Source organism: Manis javanica, chromosome 9, assembly GCF_040802235.1.
Source record: "Manis javanica isolate MJ-LG chromosome 9, MJ_LKY, whole genome shotgun sequence".
Taxonomy (NCBI): Eukaryota; Metazoa; Chordata; class Mammalia; order Pholidota; family Manidae; genus Manis; species Manis javanica.
The window spans coordinates 24738770-24762189 of record NC_133164.1 but is presented as its reverse complement, the minus strand read 5'-3'; the positions used below and the strand labels follow the sequence as shown (position 1 = coordinate 24762189).

At 36.3% G+C, this 23420-nt stretch overlaps 1 long non-coding RNA gene across 7 annotated transcripts in view; it reads right to left on the bottom strand.

Annotated features, from left to right (window-relative positions):
* LOC140843357 (uncharacterized) overlaps nt 1-23420 on the bottom strand; it is a 778257-nt gene that overhangs the window by 296997 nt on the left and 457840 nt on the right. For 2 of the 7 annotated variants that reach the window (XR_012121023.1, XR_012121027.1), the window contains 2 exons: nt 10753-10821; nt 5578-5634 (listed from right to left, as the gene is read on the bottom strand). The exons of 2 other annotated variants lie outside the window; for them this stretch is intronic. This is a non-coding gene — a long non-coding RNA (uncharacterized lncRNA). Of the gene's footprint in view, nt 1-5577; nt 5635-9274; nt 9396-10752; nt 10822-23420 lie in introns of those variants that run through there. 3 more of the 7 variants (XR_012121025.1, XR_012121028.1, XR_012121026.1) reach the window with 2 other exon arrangements.

Here is a 23420-nt window from a genome sequence, read left to right as displayed (position 1 = left end):
TTTTTCATTAAAGGGAAACACAACACTATGGATTAGGGATTACTGAATAAAAACAAGCAAGGTGAACTTTATGATTTTACCAGTTTTCTGCCTGCAAAGAGTATCCAGCTCGAGTGCAGAGCATCACTGAGTAGAGAAGACTAATTTCAAAGTTTGGGTTTGCCAAGGCAAGTAGAGTTTGCACAGCGATACACTTGAAAAGAAACAGCTACAATGAGAGACAGATTGAGAGAGTGAGCAGGTGAGCCAATACAGATCTGCAAAAGGGTCCCTCAAGAATTTATTGAACACTAACTTGTACATGATTGTGGGAGTTTTACCCAAAATCAAGAAAGAATATCTGGAAACAAACTGCGGAGATACGTATGGTGAAGAATCATTTGTGTTCCAACAACTTAAAACAGAAAGTCTTTGTAACAGATTCCTCAGAAGTTTTGCCATCCATGGTGCAAACAAAGTAGCTCTAGGTTAAATGTTGCTCTGAAATACCTTAAGAAGTTTAGGACGTTAAGAAGAAGAATGGTTGCTGATTGTACTGAAAATTTTCTAATTTGTAGGAAATATACCATGAGCTAAGAAGATACAGGATTTGATTATCAACAAAGGAAAAATGAACTTTAAAAAATAAATGTAAGGAATAATTTATCTTGAACTCTATTCAAAATAACTACATAATAAAACAAAATTTATATAACTTACTGTAACTCATGAAGCAATATTTATTTTTGTTGTATTCTGATGTGCTGGTGGTTTACGATAACATCCTATCAGTATATTTCTCATTTCCAGATATTTGATTTCAGTCTTTCTATATCTTCAATTATGTTCAGGTTTTATCTACTTTTCTTGCATGTTACTTGTGTATTTCTTGTTATTTCTGGACTTGTTTATATTGATATATAATTTAAACAAAGTTTAAGAATCCTCACAATACTCCTCCTATTTAATTTTTGTGCAAAGTAGTTTTGTTTTCCCATTTGATTAATTCATTATTTCTTTAAATAGAGAATCCTCACAATACCCTTCCTATTTAATTTTTGTGCAAAGTAGTTTTGTTTTCCCATTTGATTAATTCATTATTTCTTTAAATAGGAATAATGTTACAGGGCTTCTATGGAAATTTACACATATCACCAAGCTTCCAAGATTTTTTTCCATTCCATTTTTAAAATACAATAAAAAGTCAGCAAACACATAATCTGGCACAAGTGTGTGAATTCTGATTATTAATCTGTTCAATTTATTTATACAGAAATCTATATTGTCTTTGATTTGATAATTTTAATTAATTAGCAAAGGGATTTTCTGTTTTGGATGTCCTTTTTATTTCTAAAATAGATAAACATATTGTGAGAAGGAAAGACTGAGAAATAAAGAAAAAGAGAATACTAAAAATACAGAAACAAGAAATTTTAGGCTCCCAAATGCTGGTGTTCTTGCTCTCTTTCTATTTTGAATCTTATTGTCCATTCAATTCCTGCTTTTTTCCCATTTATTTATTTACTCGTTAATTAATATATATTATTTATTGAAGTGCTGTTGTTATACAATATTAGTTTCAAGTACACAACATGGTGATTTGACAGTTACATAAATGCTCACCCCAAGTAGTGTATTTACTGTGAATATAGAAAAATGTTACAGCACTATTCACTATATTCTTGATGCTGTACTTTAATCCCCAAGAATAATTTATATTATAATTTAGATTTTGTGTATCTTTATTCCCTTCACCTACTTCACCCACCTACCCCAACCCCTCACCACCCATGGTAACTACCTGTCACTTCTCAGTGCTGAGTCTATTGCTATTTTGTTTGTTTTGTTTTTAGATTCCAAAAATAACTGAAATTATATGGTACTTGTCTTTCTCTACCTGACTTATTCCACTTAACATAATATCCTTTAAATTCATCCATGTTGTTGTAAGAAGCAGGATTTATTTTTCATGACTGAATAATATACCATTGCATGTATGTACGTCTTCTTCCTCTCTTCATCTATTCATGGACACTTTGGTTGCTTCAATATCTTGGATATTGTAAATAATGTGATAATAAACATATTGGTGCCTGTATCTTTTCAAGTCAGAGATTTTGTTGTCTTGGGGTAAATTCCTAGAAGTATATTTAATTCCTGCTTTTAATTCTTTATTTAATTTTCTGTTTTTTTCTTAACTTTGTGGAAAGTTTTGAAACTAAATTTAGGGAAGCAATGCAACTGAGATCATAATGTAGTAAGACTGTTTTCTCAGACAGCAGCACAACCAGAGCAGAACCCTCTCACCTTCAAAGATGCTTTCAGTTTTTATACAAATGCACTGCAGTTTATCAACTGAAAATGTCCTTGGATTCAAACAGAGTATATAAAATGAAACCCAATGCTTTGAAATTTCACAACACATTCAGCTCTTATTGGTAGGGAAATTCTTATTCACAAGAGCCTAGGGTGTACCTCCCCCATCTTGCATCAGTTACAAGAATGACACTGAGGTAAATTTCTAAGCTTAAGTAGTTGAAAGCAGGTAGAGAAAGAGAAACATCAGAAACCTAGATTTCCAGACTAAGCTTTGTCCTTTTCCCTTTCAAATTCCACAGATTTCTATATTTGCAATTCTGAACCCTAGACAGATTTGATTTGTTGTCTATTGTTCTGTCAAAGCTTTAATATTCTACCTATAGTCTATACATATTTCATTATTTACTTATTATAAATAAGCTATGTTATGCAGAGTGAAAAACATTTATGATTTTGTAAGTTATTACTCTGCTGACCATCATTTAGGAAACAGAGATTTTGGATGTTACTAATATTCTGACATAAGAGAAACAATGTTTAAAAATCACTGAGTTGGCAGATTTCAACTCAGCCAAGATGGCAGATTTGCTGAAACACCTCAAATGCATTGCATCATAGTCTCCTATTTGATTCTCCCCTGGTAAATGTCTGCTGTCTTAAAATCTTGTCCCAAAGAATAGTGCTTCTGATCTTAAGTATGAGGGGTCAAGTCACTAATGTCATGAAAATACTTATTTTACCTCTTTTCTTCCTTTTCATCCACTGCTTTTATCATCAGCTTTATTTTCAAGTGTATTATATATATTTTTCCAATTATTCTCAAATGTTTTCCTGCCTTAACCTCTGCTATACCTTGAGGCTTGTGTTCCCATGAAATATAGACAATTTTTTCAGATTGTGTGTATACAAAAAGTCGTAATTAGTATATATAGCAAAGTTGGCTCTTTTTATGTGAAAATAAAAATAGAAAAGGTGGTATAAAAGGAAGTGTTTTTCTTCAATTAGTTTTTCTTTCCTTAACAGCAACCACATTAAGACATTTCAAAAAGATGTGTTAACTCCAAAGCAAAATAGGTTCAAGTTAATGAAACTGAAGTTATTCTACAGAAGTGTCCACAAGCACCGAAAAGAAAAAGAGAAGAAAGCATTCGTGAAGAGATGGAAGAAATAACCTTCTGTGCAGTCACACTGACTGAAGAATCTGGCACTTACATTTCCTAATCCTCATGTTTTAAGATAGCTTATCTAAACTGTCCTTTTATCTGACCCATCTTTATCTGTACTCCATAATTACTGAATGCAATTTTCACCTTTTTTCACTATATTGATGACATCATTTTCAGGTTTGTGGATAAGGGAATCCAGGAAAGATCAGAGCTGCAATTACGATGGATTTCTGCAATAAGCACCAAATTTGTCAGTAGGATTAGGAGCATGACTTTCAAGGCAAGTTAGCTCAGACCCTATTTACACTATGACGTAAACGTATGACGGTTAACCTGTCTACACTATGAAATCTAGGCTAGTCCTCTCCAATTCAGCAGCCACTGACAACCTATGAAAACACTGAAAACTTACTTACATTTGATTTTATATTAAAATTAAATAACATTTTAAATATAGTTTCTCACAAGGACTAGTTACCTTTTAACTGATCAATAGCCACATGGGGCTAGTAACCACCATATTAGAGAGTGCACATTATAGAACCTGTGCATCACTGCAGAAAGTGCCACTGGGTAGTGCAGATCTGTACCTCATGATTTTTGAAAGGGAAACAACAGAAGTGGGTTCCAAGACTATATCGTGTATAGGTTTGTTGTGATCTCAAACCCACTTGTTCATGACTTAAGTGAAATCATTTTGGTCTAAAGGTGAATTTGTTTACGTTCAGGAAGCCATGTCAGGATATTGTCACTGACATCTATGTCAGTAACCACTCAGTAGCTCAGAGGTTGACTGGAAGCACTGGGCACTTCTCAATAAGAGTATATGGAAGACTGGCCATGACATATTGGACATTTGAATTTTAAATGCCAAGAATTTGTGAGGCCTTACCAAGAATGTTCCATCTGGGTAAAGCTATCCTTTGCAGATCTAAAAAGTTCTCCATAGACTTTGGAGCATTAGCTCCTGCTGCGGTGAGGCATGTCTTTTCCAGCAGGGGTGGAAACTGGGCAGCGACCCTGCAGAGATCACCCTGGCCACTCCACTGGCACCTTTGTACCCCTAGCAATGTGCTTTAGCAGTAACAGACTTTGGCTTTGAGGTGGCAGCTGGACATTAGCTCTCAGTCAGCTAGTCCAATGACCAAGGACCAACTCATAGACAGGTGCACTGCACCAAGGCTTGGACTTTATTTCTTTCATTGCCCCTTTTCCTGTTAACAATAGCTAAATTACTCTTTTATTGGTTTGGAGTATGTTATTTATTTAACCATTTATTAAGATATTATCCTACATCCTATTAGCTTATGATATAATTCCCACATTGAACCTGTGTTAAATAACATGTTGGCAAAGACAATCTCAGTCTTGGGTATGATTTGTTCTGAATAAAAAAGAATGGCAAGATATTATCTTTTAGGCTTCTCAAATGGTAACTCATAAGTTTCCCCTAAAGCACTCCTAATAAGAGGTGGCACAGCCTCATTATGAACAGTGTCAATTGGACCTAGACTACATAGGCATAAACCAGACTTTCATTCACTGACTCAACAAGTTTTCCAAGTTACTTTACCACACTATATATGTCAGTTTTCTCACTGAGAAGTGGAAATACTAATAGAAGTTATGATATAGGGTTGTTATAATTTAATTCATGTCAAATACTTTTGGGAACATAGCAATTCTTAAAAAACTGTTAGCCAAAATAATTTGTATTATTATTTTATAGTTACTATACATGTTAAATGAGAATAGTGACTATAATTCACATTATTAAGTCAAGGGCTTCTCTGGTATAAATTATCAGCTTAAACCTTCAATGTAACATTATCCCTAAGCAAAAAAAAAAAAAAATGGAAAAGAACAAACTAACAGATTTATAGAACACAATGCATATTAGAGAAGTGTTTCTACACAAAAATTTGATAAATTATAATATGTTTGAAAATTATAAACTGTAAGTGCTATTAACTATCTATTTTTTTGTTTTTATATAAATTGTGCCAAAGAGAAAGGTTAGGGAAGTCTTTAAGCCCCTATTCCAGCCAAAGTGTATTCATCTAGCAAGTCACTGAGAGAAGGGAATAAATGGTGCTCATTTTCATATACTCACTTTCAAGTAGGCACAATGATTTGTTTTTAGAATAAAATGCTTTGATTTGATTTTCAACTGCAAAGAAAAAAAAAGTTGAGGCATTTATTTCAAGGATGTATTCAAAAAAATTAATCCTCCTAGTCTTTGAAGTATTTCAGACAACCACTGAAAGTCTAGATCTGAAGCACCAAGAGTTATTCTCGTGTCTCTTAGCTGCTCATTAGTTTGATGTATTTCTTACAGACACCATTACTGCCAGGCTGCTGATCGATTATAGCACATAGCTGGACCTCATTATCAGATGGCTCTAATTATACTGAGAAGATACTGAAAATTTTATTTTCAGAGTGAAATGCCAGAAAGGATTTTTCTCTTTAAATTATATTTTATACCATTAAGCTTATATCTATACTAATGTGATTAGCAAATATTTAAATTAATAGCTAAAAATTCATGTTTTATATAAATATATCTCTAAAATGTATCCTTATGATTACTCCTAAAGAACGAAAATAATGTTCCTGTCATAACTTTCATTTAATTTTACTAATATAAAGAACAGTAAAGTTGATTTGACTGTGTTCAAAATAATTAATTCATAACTCTAGTTAACCAAAAGGATCAAAGGAGTATACATAAACAACAAATAATTATGGTCATTTTTATGAAAAAAATGCCTCACACACTTATTGGGTTCTCTATATCAACATTATCCTTGACCAAAAAAACTGTAATCTTTTAATTTCCTTTTGATCCCAGAGAGATATACTCATTAGAGAAAATTAATGCACAAATATTACTCGTTCCATATGGAACAGTGAATAAATGGGTGCCCTACAAAGACATACTATTGCCATGTCAAAGCTGTTATAGCACATATATGTGACTAAATGAACAAATTGGAAGGAAAATATTGCCAATATGATACATATGAATACTCCTCTTATAAATGAAAAACTTCATTTTTTGAAAATTGCTATTTTTATACATGAACAATAAAAAATATTCCTGCACAGTAATTTTTTACTGTGCCATTGTGTTTTCCATGAAGTGTGGAAAAGCAGGTTAATTTTGTCTTTTGGCCATACTATTAGAACCTTTTGTGGAATACATGCTTCACTGTAAAAATAAGGTTATTTATTTGGTTCAATTCCCTAGGATCGTATGAATAATCAACATCCTTGGCGTAGGGTAAAGAAAAATATTAGAAAGATCCTGAGAATATCCATTTGCCAGTGTTATAGAGGCCATGGAGGGAACCATAAACTCTCTTAGGCAGAATGATGAGGAATAAATTGTGCTGCAGTATTTTTGCCTTTATTAGGCTCATGCTGCAGATGTGGAAATGCAACAAAAATGTAACAACAGCAGTTATTTAACATGCTAAACTTGAAGCTTACAAGTGAAGAGACTGTATCCCTAACTTCTACAATATAATGACATTTTAGGGAACATGGATGTTTAAGGGAAAACAGAGGGAAACTAAGACCCAAATTTATGTAATTGATGCTAACGAGGAAAGAAGAAAAGGAGAAACCAAATTTAGGAAAGTGGTTAGCAAAAGGTTGCAAGTATGCAAGAAGGACATTTCAAGATGTACTATAAGGGACTGGCTTTAACAATTAAAGACATTGTGCAATTTCCACATTAACAAACACAGGAGAAAATATCCTTCTAGTGAAAAGTCAGATTCCAAAAGTGAGGAGAGAGGAAGGGGTTGAAAAAATCACACCCATTTGAGTTTTAACTCATCTAGAATAGAAAGTAGAGTGTCTAAGGAGAACAGGAGTTTAGAGCTGAGGTACATCCCTCCCACACTGAAGAAATCCTCAAGAGTAAGGAATGAGTCTTCCCGCTAATACATGGTACCTTGAGCTTCAATATTTCCTGCCTAGTAAACTAGATGACTAAAACTAAACTAGGTATCTACTCTATTCTTTTACAGCCTGAAACTTTTGTGGCATAGAGATCTTCTGCTACCTACACAGTGTTAAAGAGAGTTAGTACACAATTTCTTCTCATGGAATACTTCTGTCAATTCTGAGACCTGGACTGATTTCCTTGTGCCATTTATACATCACTGCATACTGTTGTTATGTGGTGTGTTAAGGCACTATAAATTTATTTGGGCAGTTGCTGAATGAAACACATCACACAGTTTCTTTTGTGTCATACAAAATATTCCCTAAAGAAATCTTCATGTTTGTCGTGATCATGGATACTATGACATAGGACACAGAGGCATAAGTAAGGCAGATTAGAATGTAGATAAAGTCAGGGTTTCACATAGACTTAGAAAGGCAAGCTAAATTTTTGTATCTGGAGATTAGCAAGCAGAGATATGATTACAAAAATAAAAAGCATTCAACACATGCAGGTCAATATTTGTTGAAAGTAGAAGTGGGCATACTATAGGGACATACAGTTAGATCATTTTGAACAAACTGAGATTCTGAGAGTCCACTGGGGAGAGATGTGGTAGGCTGCCAGTAGGATTCTGTTCAGTGAAAATTAGAATAATAAGGCATATAAGACCAACAAGAGATTTTAGAGACTCTGTCTTCAAGCCTGATGTTCAAAGACTTAAAAATCTCCCATTGTAGTTTCAGAGTTATCTAACAATAGAGCATTAAAAATGACTTACTGCTGAGTCTAGTACCTACTGAAGTAGAAATAATGGCACAGGGCTTAATTAAAGTAATAATTGGACTGGAGTGAGGTAAAGCTAGAATTGGTACAAATTGTTCAGCATCATTTCATTATAACCACCCCTAAGTATAGCACATACTGAATAATATAATACGCATGTGTAAATGTTGAAATTTTTGAACTGGGAATTACTTTTACAAAGCACTATCAATTCCCTTCATTTTACAGATACATTCATAGTTTTATTCATTTAAGAAATGTTTGAGGAGATTTTACTAAATGTCAGGAACTATGCTAGATGTAAGAAATTAACTGGAGGATGAAATGCACCACATTGATGTTAGTAGGCCATTATAAACCCTTCTTTCTCAAAATCCCCAGTGTTACAGATCATGCCAGCACATCATATGTTATTCACTACCACTTCTTTCTGCGATCACCTACAGGCTTTTGTTATAACTCCTCTCATTCTTTTAAGATTTTACTGGTAACAACACTCCTCTGTTATGGTTCTTCATTCTTTAATAATCAAGCATGTAATCTTTCAATAATGATTTTTATCAGCACCATGAACATCCCCCCTCCTATGAACGTGTCTTCCCCCTTAATTTGGTATCTGATATACATGATAGTGTTCTAGAATTTGACATGACCAATAAACACCATTTTATGATCTAAATTTCAAATATCCTAATCTCTCTCAGGTTTTATTTTTCCACGTCAACACTACAACGGATTTCCAATAACTTCTCAGTTCCTCCATTATGTGTCATCCATTGGTCTTCCCAATTTTCCTAGCCCAGTTTCTTTATTGTCATTTCTTCTTTCTGCTTCCTAGATCCCCTTCTAAATTTATTACATCATTTTCTCACATAGCCCTCAACTCTCAACATGTTTTTTCTCTGAAAATAAAAGCAAAAACTTACAAAATTCCACATATCCTTAGCCTCTGCGTAAGCACCTTAATGCAGCTAAAGGAAAACATAAAATCACACTAATTTTTAGCACCCTTTAGATTAATGATCCTTGATCTCAGATAGGCCACCAAAACTACCTGAAATCATACCATATTTGCCTCGTTAATTTTTCTATTCTCCTTGAAGTTTATTTCATGCCTTCCAAATTCCAACACACTCTTTTTCCTCTTCACTTTCACTTAATGACTTTGTTTTTATTATGTAGAGAACCTAAAAGCAATGAGAAAAGGGTTCTGAGGACTCTCACTGCCACATGCCAACATACCTTCCTCTGTGACTGTATTTCTGTCATCTCACCCATAACTGATGATGTTTTGATTGTGCAAACCCTTTGTGTTCAGTACAACCAACCATTTCTTACTTACTCCAATTTATTGATCCATATCAGTTTACTCTCTCTACTGCATTATTACTGTTAGCAGATATGAAGTAATAGTTCATTCCTGGATAACAAAGATCATCCATTTCCTGCATCTCTTTCTCTTTTTCTTTCTAATAAAACACTAAAAAGAACTGCTGATAATGTTTTCCTGAACATTTTTTCTATAGCAGTTGACAGAGAATATTATTTCTTCTTTCATGAAAAACAGTTTCACCTGAGACAGAAGACAGCACTACTTCTTGCTACTTCCCTGGCCAATCCTTCTCCATTTCATTTACTGGTTCTTTATTTTTTCTCCAACTTCTATGATTTCTGGCGTCCCTGGGATCATTCTTCAGAATTTGCTATTCTTTATCTGAACTCATATATTATATAATCAGATCTAGTCTTATAAATTTAAATGCATCTCTAAAACCTCTTTTTTCCATTAATACCTCCCTAAAGAGAAACATTAAATTGAATTTACATTCTCCCTAATGAGAGATAATAAATATTAAGAAGAAGAATTTGTCAGATAGTTTAGAACTATAGAAGACTACAGACCACTATAATATCAAAGATTTTCCCACCCTCCAAGAATCAATTTTCACTTCCTTGAGGGAGATAAAACCCCTACTGAGAATGTACACTTTAAATTTTATTTATTCTTCTGATGACTCTCACATTCATACCTCCAAGAACTGCTTATAACTGAACTCTAGACTCATAACTGCTTAAATGACATCTACAGTAAATGTGTGGTATCACAAATTGAAAAAATACCAAATCAAAATCTTGATTTACATCTTCACTCCTCTGAAGTCTTTTTTTTCTGAAACCTTCCCCTTCTCAATAAATTGTAAGTAATTGTTGTATTAGTTCAGAACCAAAGCTTTAAGAGCACCTTTGCTTTCTGTCTAGCATCATTTGATCAAAATTTATCCTGTTGGATCTAACTTCACAGTTTATCCATAATCTGACCACTTATCATCTCTATTACTAACCACTTGCACAAATCCACCTCTGTCCTTCAGCTGGATTATTGAATACCTTCCAACCTTTCTCTCTTATTTCTTCCTTGCTCTGCATTCACCTAAGTCTGTTTTCCAAGTGGTGATTTCTTTAAAGTCACATAATAATTCTAAAACTAATAGCATCCTATATCTCACTCAGTAAAAGTCCATGAACTAGCCTACAAGAACTTACGTGATTTCCACTTGGTTATCCCTCTGATCTCAACATTGGTCAGTCATCCTGTTGCTCTGGTATAGCGACCTAGAGGGAGAATGTTCCAGAAAAACAAACAAGTGCAAATAGTCTGAGCTGGGGTCACAAATCATTCTCCATGAGGAATACGTAGAATACTATCAGAAACACAGCTAGAACTGAAGAAAGCTTTCTCTGCTTTTGTTCATCAATAAATATCACTTAGTCTTTAATTTCTGGCTTACTGTAGAAACTGAATTAGATATTTAAATAGAAATCACAGACTTATTTACAACAGAGTTTTCTATGCCAGCTAATTATTAGATTCTGCTATATTTTGATAGCTCCTTTTATATGATTGGTTTAACAGATAATTATGAGAAAATAGTTTTCATTTTTTGTAATTTAAAGCTAAAATGACAAATCACCCTTCCCAAAAACATGTATGTCATGTATACTGTATGACTATAACTTCTGTATTATCATGTACTTAGAATAAAAGCTCTATGTATACGTTTTAAGCAAATCTCCTTAAAATATATACAGAGTTTAAGTAAATCAACAAAACCATCAAGCATCCTTTGTAAATAATGAATAACATTTTTTGAGCAGCCTGAGTAGTCACAGGGTATAATTTAATCCCATGGGTCACTGCCCGTGTATCCTGAAAACATAAATACAATCTCCAGCATTGTCTTGTTTAAAACCTGAGGCATTTAAGCCAGTCAGAAGGTCTGCCTTTTAGTGAGAAATTGTAAGAGTCACATATAACACTGTTGTTTATCATTTTGGTTCCAATCTGTTTATGAAGAACAAAAGTAATATTCATATATCCAATACAAATAAATTCTCTTGGATTTTTGGATGAGCAGCATGAAAAACTTACAGAGAAGAGAGAGTATTAGCTTAAATTATATAATAGACTGCAAAATCTTGCTAAAATATAATAAAACATAATTTTAAGAGCTAATCAGTTAATGTAATCTTGATGACAGGTTAAACAGTTACATATTTTCTGGAACAAGAAAAAGATGGGCCAAATATAATGAAATTGTATCATTTGGTTACATTTAAATAAAACTTTTGAAAATTATTTTTAAAAATTAGATAAAAAAATAAGATAAATTATGAAACTGATGCTCACGGTAGATTAATTTATGAAAAGATTGGAATTTTCTCATGTTATTTTAGCAGCTTTTAACTATCACAGATCAAACCAATTACATATTTTTTTCTATCTATTGCTTTTGTCTCTCATAAAATAAGACTATACAAATAAGACATATAAAAATGAGACCAAATAAAAGCTACTAAAACAATCAGAGCATACAGATATTAGGAGAATTAATAGGCAAGTGAATGATTCTAATTCCCTGGGGCACAGATTATCTTTTGTGAGGTAAAGTCCATAAAATCCTATGAGGTAAAAGGGAAAAAACAATAATTGCCTTTTTTCATAACTTTATAAATATAATTGTTACACTGTTTTTCTCAGTAAAAGCCACCACACATAAAGCAATGCCAAGGAATTTCTACCATTATTAACATCAGTCATCACAGGTTACCAGTCAGTAAAGGGGTATTAACATGGGAGTTTTTTTCAGAATTTAAAATGAACATTAACTGATTTCATCCATAAAATGATCACCCCACGATACAGTCCCTAAAAAAGAAATAATTTTTTAAAGTGCTAGGTTATTTTGTTTCAGGATGAAACAAATCTGTAAACACATGTTCCCGCTGTAAGTGTAGACTTCCAATGGTGGGCAACTTTTTAAGACTCTAAGAGACTGAAATTGTCAATGCTAAACTTCTCATGTCATAGAAAACGGAATTAAGGTTGCAAGATTTAAATGACTTTCTCAAGGTCATATACCACTTCCTAGAGGAAAGAGGAGAAAGACTCACTTCTAACACTACAGTGTACTGTCCAACACTATATTCTAATACTTAATGCATGCTGTGCCTTTATTCATAGCCTTATTCTGTTATGTGTTGGGGGAGTTATGAATGTTTATAAAACTTTTTGTTTTGTATTTATATCACAGGCACTTCTATGCATATAAATCTTTTGTCCTTAGGAAATATATAAAATATGTACAATTACTAGGCATTTTTCCCCTGAAGACAAGGTTACTTTTAGTGATAATTGCCTATTAAATTTTTTCCAAATGTGGGAAGTTTTGACAAATAACTTGAAGACAATGAAAAGGCCTGAGAGTAAAGGATATTTTATCATATCTGCTACTAGGCCTAACACTACAGACTATTATAGCAGAAAAACTGGTTACAGGTTTTCAACAAATTATGTCTTTGACAAATCATATTTTCCAATTTAATCATATATGTTTTAGTAAGACCGGAAAATCTGTTTTGTATTTTTAAAATGATTTTATTAACATGCCATGCAATGTGGAAAGTAGTGGAGAGCATGACTCTGTGAGAAAAAGCAGAGATAGTCTGAATAGTGATATAACCATGAGGCTGAAGCCCTTAACTCTGATAAGTCCATGGAAGGTTTTTTTGTTTGTTCTGTTTTTTTTTTATTTATATCTCTTCAATTGCCTCTACTTTTCACATATAATCCTCTACTATAAACCACCCCTTTACTTAAAACATAACCAGTCACTGCATTTTACGTTCCAAACGATCCATTAAAACTTTACTTTGTTTCACTGTGTATATCGTCATTTTGTTCAAGAAAATAGCGCATGACCTTTGACTCACTTTTCATCATCACATTTCTAAGGGGTCATTGAGCTGACTTTGAAACAGCAGCGATAGATCTCTCTCATTTCATCAATTTTTCTTCTTTCCTAACTCCACTTTGTTTGCTCTGGGTAAAAACATATGTGTATGTACATGTATAATTTGTATGTCTCACCCCAACATGGTATTAATTCAAACACACATTAGTCTCTTTAAAGAGTAAACTCAAAATTACATATCTATATCTATCTATCTATCTATCTATCTATCTATCTATCTATCTATCTATCTATGGTTATAGGTGGTTTTGTTACATCTGGCCATTGCTTTTCCTTCTTACAAAGTAAGACTATACAAATAATACTTTACAAATGAGACCAAACAAAAGCTAGTAAAACCACCAGAGCAAAAAGATATTGGAGCATTAATGGGCAAGTGAATTACCCAAGAGAGGAAAAGTCACAGAATATAAAGTTGCAATACTAATGTGTCAGTCAGTGAATTTAACCATTACATAGCCTAAATTATGAGATAGATCTTTTTTTCTGTGATCTTTTTTTCCATTTTGTATAAAAGGACATGACGGTATTCATCCTTTAAATTTTTTACTAATTAAAATGCTTTTTAAGTTACTCAACATTAAGACTTACTATAAAGCTCCAGTAATGAATAGAGTATGGTATTGGTGAAAGAACAAAGAGATCAATGGAAGAGAACAGATAACTCAGAAATAGATAGACTCATGTAAAACAGTCAACTGGTTTTTGATACAGGAATAAAGGTAATTTAAAGGAGAGAGAATAGTCTTTTCAACAAATGTCACTAGTACAATGGGATATCCACATGCAAAAAGATGAATCCAGATTCAGAGCTATGCCTTTTACAAAACTTAACTCAAAATCGATAAAAGGCTAAATATAAAACACCAAATTATGAAACTTCTAAAACATGACATGAGACAAACTAGCTGGTTGGGGTTTGGTGATGACTTTTTAGATACCAAAAGAATGATACATTAAGGAAAAAAATTATAAATTGGACTTAATTAAAAGTGCAAAAGGTGTTAGTAAGAAAATGAAAAGATAGGAAAATTAGTGGAAGAAAGTGTTTACAAAACACTTATCTAAAAATATACAAAGAACACTTAAAATTCAACAGTAAGAAAACAAACGTCATTAAAAAATAGAAAAAATACAAATAGACATCACACCAAATAATATATTCAGCAAATTAGTATATAAAAGGATGTGTAACATTATGTACCCTTTTAGTATTGCAAATTAAAAATGAGATACCACCACACACCTACTAGAATGGCCAAAATCCAGAACACTGTCAACACCATGTGCTGGTGAGGATGAACTCACATACAATGCTAGTGAAATGATTCAGTCACTTTAGAAGATAATTTGGCAGTTACTTAGGAAGCTAAACAGAGACTTACCATATGCTCTAGCAATCTCAAAATTTACCCAAATTTTTCAGGGTAAAAGCTTTTCTAGGTCAAACCACATAAAACCTGCACATGAGTGTTTGTTACCAGTTTTATTCACAATTGCCAAAACTTGGAAGCAATCAAGGTGTCCTGCAATAGAATAAACAAACTGTGATATATCTGTACAATGCCATATTATTCAGCAATAAAAAGAAAGGAGCTATTCCAAAGAAGAAATTCAGATGGCCAACAGACACATGAAAAGATGCTCCACATCGCTAATCATCAGAGAAATGCAAATTAAAACCACAATGAGATGTCACCTCACACCAGTAAGGATCGCCACCATCCAAACGATAAACAACAAATGTTGGCAAGGTTGTAGAGAAAGGGGAACCCTCCTACACTGCTGGTGGGAATGTAAACTAGTTCAACCATTGTGGAAAGCAGTATGGAAGTTCCTCAAAAAACTAAAAATAGAAATACCATTTGACCCAGGAATTCCACTGCTAGGAATTTACCCTAAGAATGCAGCAGCCCAGTTTGAAAAAGACACATGCACTCCTATGTTTATCGCAGCATTATTTACAATAGCCAAGAAATGAAAGCAACCTAAGTGTCCATCAGTAGGTGAATGGATAAAGAAGATGTGGTTCATATACACAATGGAATATTACTCAGGCATAAGAAGAAAACAAATCCTAACATTTGCCACAACATGGATGGAGCTAGAGGGTATTATGCTCAGTGAAATAAGCAGGCAGAGAAAGACAAGTACCAAATCATTTCACTCATCTGTGGAGCATAAGAACAAAGAAAAAAACTGAAGGAACTAAGCAGCAGCAGACTCACAGAACCCAAGAATGGACTAACGGTTACCAAAGGGAAAGGGACTGGGGAAGATGGGTGGGAAGGGAGAGATAAAGAGGGGGAAAAAGTGGGTGGCATTACTATTAGCAGACATAATGTAGGTGGGGCACAGGGAGGGCAGCATAGCACAGAGAGAGAAATAATGATTCTATAGCATCTTACTACACTGATGGACAGTGGCTGTAATGGGGTATGTGGGAGGGACTTGGTGATGGTGGAAGTCTAGTAACCATATGTTCCTCATGTAATTGTAGACTAATGATACCAAAAGAAAAAAAAAAAAGAAAGGAGCTATCAAGCCATAAAACAACTTGAAGGAACCTTAAATACAGATGACTAACTAAAGGAAGCCAATCCAAGAAGGCTCTCTACTGTATGATTCCAACTATATGACACCTTGGAAAATGTAAAACTACAGAGATAAGTAAGAATAGTGGTTGCTCAAGGTTGCAGGGAGGGGGATGACAGGGAAGAAGACAGAGATGAATGGGTAAAGAGGATATTGAGGGCAGTGAAATTATTCTATCACCCTGTCATAGTGGATAGATGACAGGAATTTGTCAAAATCTACAGAACCATAAACACAGAGAGTAAACCCTAAACTATGGACTTCAGTTAATAATAATGTATTTATTTCGGTTCATCAATTGTAACAATTGTACCACACTAATTCGAGACTTTAAAGTAGGAGAGACTGTGCAGTGGGGTGATAGGCATATGGGAACTCTCTGTACTTTCTGCACGATTTGTCTGTAAACCTAATGCTTCTCTAAAAAATAAAATCTATTTATAAAGAAAAATTGCTTTTATTGCCCTATAAGGCAATATTTTAATACTAACCTTTGGCATAAGAGAATTGTTCCATTTTACTGACCACCTTTTTGTAGTAAAGAACTCAATATGTCATGCTGTAGATGGATGATTTAGTGAAAAAACACTCTTTTCTTCTTTACCCTTCAGAGAATACCTTCCTAGTATTATGTCCTATTATTGATATAGGAGATGTACAGTAAAAGGCTCAGTTGAGTTATAACTCAGTTCAACACACTCCTTACAAACTTAAATCTTTAAAATATTGAATATTACTTACATAGCATAACTCATTTTAAAGTCCTTTTATAACAACACACTTATGTTATTTCATTAATCTGTGATTGCCCATGTTAAAATACCTTTTCTCCCCCCATAACAAATAGCGGTTATTGCATACAATGTTGGATATATCAATATATTTATATACACTAATATGTATATATTTCACAGTATGGTTCTACATAATATCCTTCCTTTGTTGTTATGTGTATGTATCCACTCAATTTTCAAAGTGAGGAAAAAACACTATAAGTGGCTTCTCTTCAAGTAACTACTAGGTTTTACAATAAAAAATTACCCTGATTTATCATTAAAAAGCAGTGTTACACTTGTTATTTCAAGGTTAAGTCCACATCATAAAAGTGGAGCATAACTTGTCTTTAGTCACAAATTATGTTCCACAGTGGGCCTGAAGGAAAAACCTAACAATTTTATTCCAATTATTACTAACAATTTGGAAGTCCTGGCCATAATATGCAGGGATTAACACATATACTGCCACCTGGATTCAGTTCTGATTTATAGCTTGGTAAGTTTTCTGAAGGGTTTGGCATGTGATCAACTTAAGTCTTTTTTAAGAATTAAGTTTGTGAAGTAACGAAAACTATGTTTTAAACCATCCCAGAAATAGGATATATGCTTGGATTCCACCTGTTCTTATCAAATATTCCTATTGTTCCTGTCCTGATTTATGTACTATACCCAACCTCTCTTTCAGTATACTTTCAATATAAGTAAATAAACATGATCCCCTTCCACTTTTTCCCTTTCTTTTCTCATTCTATTCAGCACAGTAAGAGTAAAGCATCATGCTAAATGCTACAGTGAGAAGAAACAAAACTAAGCATTAATCCTCCACTCAAAGAGTTCAGATTTTGGAGTTAAGACACAAAGTAATAGTATACAAGACACATGGAATAAAAGAATCACACATATTGTATTAGGATTTCTAAATAAAGCATTTCCTTGTTGTTCAACCAATTTCAAATGTTTATGCTCCATTCAGAATTCACTTCACAATTCATCTTCCACTCTTTCAAGTTTGAAACACTTTTTCTTAAAAAAATTATTAAGCTGTCTTCCCTGCTTAGTAGGGAATTTCTGAAATCCCACTTGCTCATGGAATTTCCAAAAAGTAAAATAAAGTAAATGAGTTATTTGGAAATAAATTGTCATATTTGAAATCATGGTAAATGAAGATTACTGAAAAACTAAAACCTAGTCTAATGCATTCCATAGCTTAAAAATATATTTTTAAGAAGCATTTCCACACATATATATACACACATGTATAAATATATATATTATTTTTGAACTGGTTAGAATTATATTTTAATTTGCAATTATAAAATGCATTTATTTCCCACTTTCCCCTCTATTTTAGGTATCTTTTTTCTTTTCTTCCATTTGACTCTGTGTGGAGAAGTGAGAACATTAATTTTGTGTTATATTCCTGAATTGCTTTAAACTTTTTCATGTGTACTGCTCCAGTATTTAACAGGGTTTTCTTAGCTTTTCAGGTTCAGTGGATTTGTGAAAGTTGCAGTTCTTTGCATTTCCAATCTTTTTGTTTGAAAAACCAAGGAGAATTGAGGTGGTTAGGGGCTGCGGGGCAGCAGTCAACTATTACAGTTAAAAAAATAATAATACAGTGTTTACTCTGCTGAGGACAGTAACAAGGGAATACAAAACTAGGTTTGCAATTGAGTAGAGAAATATTGACTCCACAGAAACACAAAATACACAACATTTCACAGAGTACATTTAGAGATTAGGTCAGCCTTCAAGCCATTTACTACAAGCCAACTAAATTAATCAGAAAAGACTAATGCTACAGGGAAGAACTCCAAGACTTTGTCCTTTATATGGACCGTTTAATGATAAACTGTTCTCTTCTTGATCTTTTCAAGATACCTTCATAGTATCAGTTCATCTTACTGGAGAGATGTTGGCAGCCGCGCTCAGAAAATAGCGCCCAATGCAGGGCAGCCGGAAGGCCCCGAACTTCCTAATGACAAATCATCCCACACCACTAAACTATATGCTAATTGCGCCTTGGCATAAGGACCAATGAGACCCACCAAATGGTTATGCTAATAAGGCATATGGAGCCGCACCAACCAGGTCAGAGCATGAGAACTATATAAGCAAGCCTCTCCTTCCCCTCTGGGTCCTGCCCAACTCATTTGTTTCACAAAGAGCTGAAGAATAAAGCTTTCTGCAGAAGAATCCTGCTGTTGTTGCATGCTGTTCTTGCTGGCGAGGACAGGGCACGCGACAAGTGGTGCCGAATCCTGGGAACCAGAACATCACCGGCACAGGGAGGACCCTTCAGACATCTGGAGAGGATTCAGAACTGCAGGTCAGAAGAAAGCCTGGAGGGGTAAGTTCCGAGAGGCCCCTGCTTTTTAGGATGATGGTTGATGGTTCTCTGTAAATAAGGAGGCACCATGGGGAATGCACCGTCATTAGTCACGGCGCTGCAGACAGCTCTCAAAGAGCGAAACTTGAAGGTCTCCAGCAAAGTCTTAGGATCTTTTGTGAAGGAGATTGACCGTGTGGCCCCCTGGTTCATTTGTTCAGGGTCCCTCTCAATCCCGAGCTGGGACAAACTGGGGAAAGATCTTGATAGAGAGGAGGAGGAGGGTAGCCTGAGGGGAGGCACCAGGCCCCTCTGGAAACTGATTAGAGCTTGTCTGCAAGATGAGAGATGTGAAAAGGTAATAAAAGAAGGTCAGAGAGCATTGACAGATATCCAAGAGAGCATGTCAGAAACGGAACGGGAAACAGAGAGTGCGCGCGGCCGAAAAAAGGCCACAAAAACGAAGGTAAAGAAACCTCAGAGTGAGGGAGAAAGCCCGCCTAGGGAAAAAGCAAAAGAGCCCCGAGAAGCAAGTGACGATCGCCTCGGAGAAAATAGTAAATACCCCTGGAAAGAGTTGAGGGACCTCCAACTCTCCAATAGGGAATCTGAGGAGGAATTAACGTCCGCAGAGGAAGGGGAAGAGAATAAAACCGCAGAGTGCAGAAGTAAGGGAACCAGCAAAGTTGAAAAGCGGACCAAGGAAAAAATGAAAGCAGGGTGTCCCCCGACGCCCGTTGCCCCACCACCTTACGTGAGTGGCGCACTCTCCTTTTGCCACCCAGATACTCTTCAGGCAATTAGACAAATGTTTCCTGTATTTGAGGATAATGGCGCACGCTCTCACCAGCCCCTGAGCCATAAACAAGTTAAGGAGTTAGCAGAATCCGTTCGGGCTTATGGAGTCAGTGCTAACTATACCATAGCACAAGTTGAGAGATTAACAGAGACAGCCATGACACCCGCAGACTGGCAATATGTAACTAAGGCATGCCTTTCTAGTATGGGGCAATACATAGAATGGAAGGCATTGTGGCATGATATCAGCATGACCCAGGCACGCGCAAACGCGGCCGAAGGACAGCCTGCATGGTCATATGATATGCTGACGGGCCAAGGACAGTGGGTAGCCAACCAGACCGCCTTCCCCTTACAGGTATACGCACAAATAAACACGTGCGCCGCCAAGGCATGGAAAGCCCTCACCAACAAAGGAGAAGTATCAGGCAATTTGACAAAAATTATTCAGGGGCTGAGCGAGCCATTTTCTGACTTTGTCGCTCGTATGATGGAGGCCGCAGGCAGAATATTTGGAGATCAGGAACAAGCAATGCCCCTAGTGGAGCAATTAGTATTTGAACAATGTACCAAGGAATGCAGACAGGCGATAACACCCTGGAAACAAAAAGGGATACATGCCTGGTTGAAAGCCTGTAGAGAAATAGGAGGGCCACTCACCAATGCGGGCCTAGCCGCGGCCATATTACAGAGCCACAAACAAGCCAGGATCACTAACAGAAGTATCATGCTTTCAATGCGGGAAATTAGGACATATAAAGAGAGAGTGTAGGAGCCCAGCTTCAGAACAAACAACCCAAAAGACCCCTGGGTTGTGCCCTAAGTGTAAGAAAGGCAGGCATTGGGCCAATGAGTGCCGGTCTATTAAAGATATAGAAGGGAAACCCTTAGAACTGCCAAAAAACGCCCAGAGGGGCCCCCGTCACCAGGGCCCGCAAATATATGGGGCAACCAGCACGCAAGTGTCATTCGGGAACAACCAGGCCCCCCAAGGAGAGCCACTTCAGGTTCCGCGGGATTGGACATCCGTGCCACCACCAGAATAGTGTTGACTCCACAGATGGGAGTTCAGCCTATCCCTTCAGACTTTAAAGGCCCCCTACCACCAAATACCATTGGGTTACTCCTAGGGCGCTCTTCTGCTGCATTGAAAGGCCTGGTAGTTCATCCCGGAGTTATAGATCAAGATTATGAAGGACAGGTAAAAATCATGTGTTCGGCTCCCAGAGGAATCTATCCTATATCCCCGGGAGACCGCATAGCCCAGCTCTTAGTTTTACCTAGTCTCCACGCCAATTATCCTGCTACCAACACGGAGAGGGGAGAAAGGGGCTTCGGCTCCTCTGACTGGGATTCAGCCTTCATAGTATTAGATTTAGCAGACAGACCAAAATTAACTCTTCAAATAGAGGGAAAGAGCTTTGAGGGAATCCTAGACACTGGAGCAGATAAAAGTATTATCTCTGCAACCTGGTGGCCCTCCAAGTGGCCTGTGACCCAATCCTCACATTCATTACAAGGTTTAGGATATGAGTCAAGCCCTTCAATTAGTGCCAAACCATTGAAATGGCGAGCCCCTGAAGGACAAGAGGGTACAGTCACCCCTTATGTACTCCCTCTACCGGTCAATTTATGGGGGAGGGATGTCATGAGAGACTTAGGCCTCAAACTCATTAATGAATACTCCACCCCCGCCCAAGGCATAATGATGGACATGGGATACATCCCTGGCAAGGGGCTGGGGAAACACCAACAGGGACACATAGAGCCCATCCTGCCCAAAGTAAAGAATGACCGTCACGGCCTGGGTTTTTCATAGGGGCCATTGAAGATGCCATGCCCATACCTTGGCTCACAGAGGAGGCCGTATGGGTTCCTCAGTGGCCCCTATCCTCTGAAAAATTAGAAGCAGCTCATTGCTTAGTGCAAGAGCAGCTCCAAGTGGGACACCTAGAACCCTCTGTGTCCCCATGGAACACACCCATATTTGTAATCAGGAAAAAGTCAGGATCATGGAGGTTGCTTCATGATCTGAGAGCAGTAAATGCTCAAATGAGAATGCTTGGACCCGTACAACGGGGACTGCCACTCCTCTCTGCCTTACCCAAAGAATGGAAAGTGCTCATAATAGATATTAAAGATTGTTTCTTTTCTATACCTCTAAGCTCCAAGGACAGGGAAAGATTTGCTTTTACTTTGCCAGCTATTAACCATGAACAACCCGATGCCAGATTTCAGTGGAAGGTCCTCCCTCAAGGAATGGCAAATAGCCCCACCATATGTCAACTGTACGTTCGGCGAGCGCTAGACCCAATTCGTAAGACCTATCCCAAGCTAAAGATCATCCATTACATGGATGACATCCTTCTTTGCTCCCCACAACCAGCGGAAATAGAAGAAGCATATATAGATCTCACTAGATCCCTAGAAAATTGGAGACTGAATATAGCAAGCGAGAAGGTCCAAAAATCTAGTGTTAGCAAATTCCTAGGAGCAACCATTTACACAGATGTAATTTGCCCCCAAAAGCTTGAGATAAGACATAATCAATTGCGAAATTTGAATGACTTCCAAAAACTCCTAGGGGATATTAATTGGTTGCGCCCATACTTAAAGATACCCACCACTGAATTGACTCCACTATTTAAAACCCTAGAAGGAGACCCACAACTAACGTCACCGCGCTCCCTCACACCTGAGGCATTACAAGCCATTCGCAAAGTAGAACAGGCTTTGATGACAGCACAATTAAATAGAGTGCAATCGAATGAACCCTTTGAGTTGTGTGTGCTTCCCACCCCGGAGCTGCCAACAGCAGTTTTATGGCAGCACGGCCCACTGATCTGGATCCATCCCCAAGCCTCTCAGGCTAGGACAATAGAGTACTATCCGGCAGCCGTGGCCAAACTTGCTTTGAGAGGAGTAAAAACCTCCATGACACATTTCGGAGAGGCTCCAGCTAAAATTATAACCCCTTACAGCGTAGAACAAATACAAGTATTATGTGCTATGAACGATGATTGGGCCATACTTGCTTACAGTTTCTCAGGAACCTTTGATAATCATTTCCCTAAACATCCCCTCATCAACTTCGCCAAAAATCATCTCCTAGTATTTCCTCGGGTCACTAGCCTAACCCCGCTGCCTCATGGAAAAACAGTTTACACGGACGGGTCTAAGACAGGCACAGATGCCTATGTCCATGATGGCAAAGTTGTGACAAAAGGCTACACGCCTGACACTCCACAAATAGTGGAATGTCGCATAGTCTTAGAGGTCCTACAAATCTTTCCTGAACCTTTAAATATTGTGTCTGACTCCTGTTATGTAGTTAATGCAGTCAAATCTCTAGAAGTGGCCGGGCTAATCAAAGCATCCAGCCCAGTAGCCACTTTGTTCAAA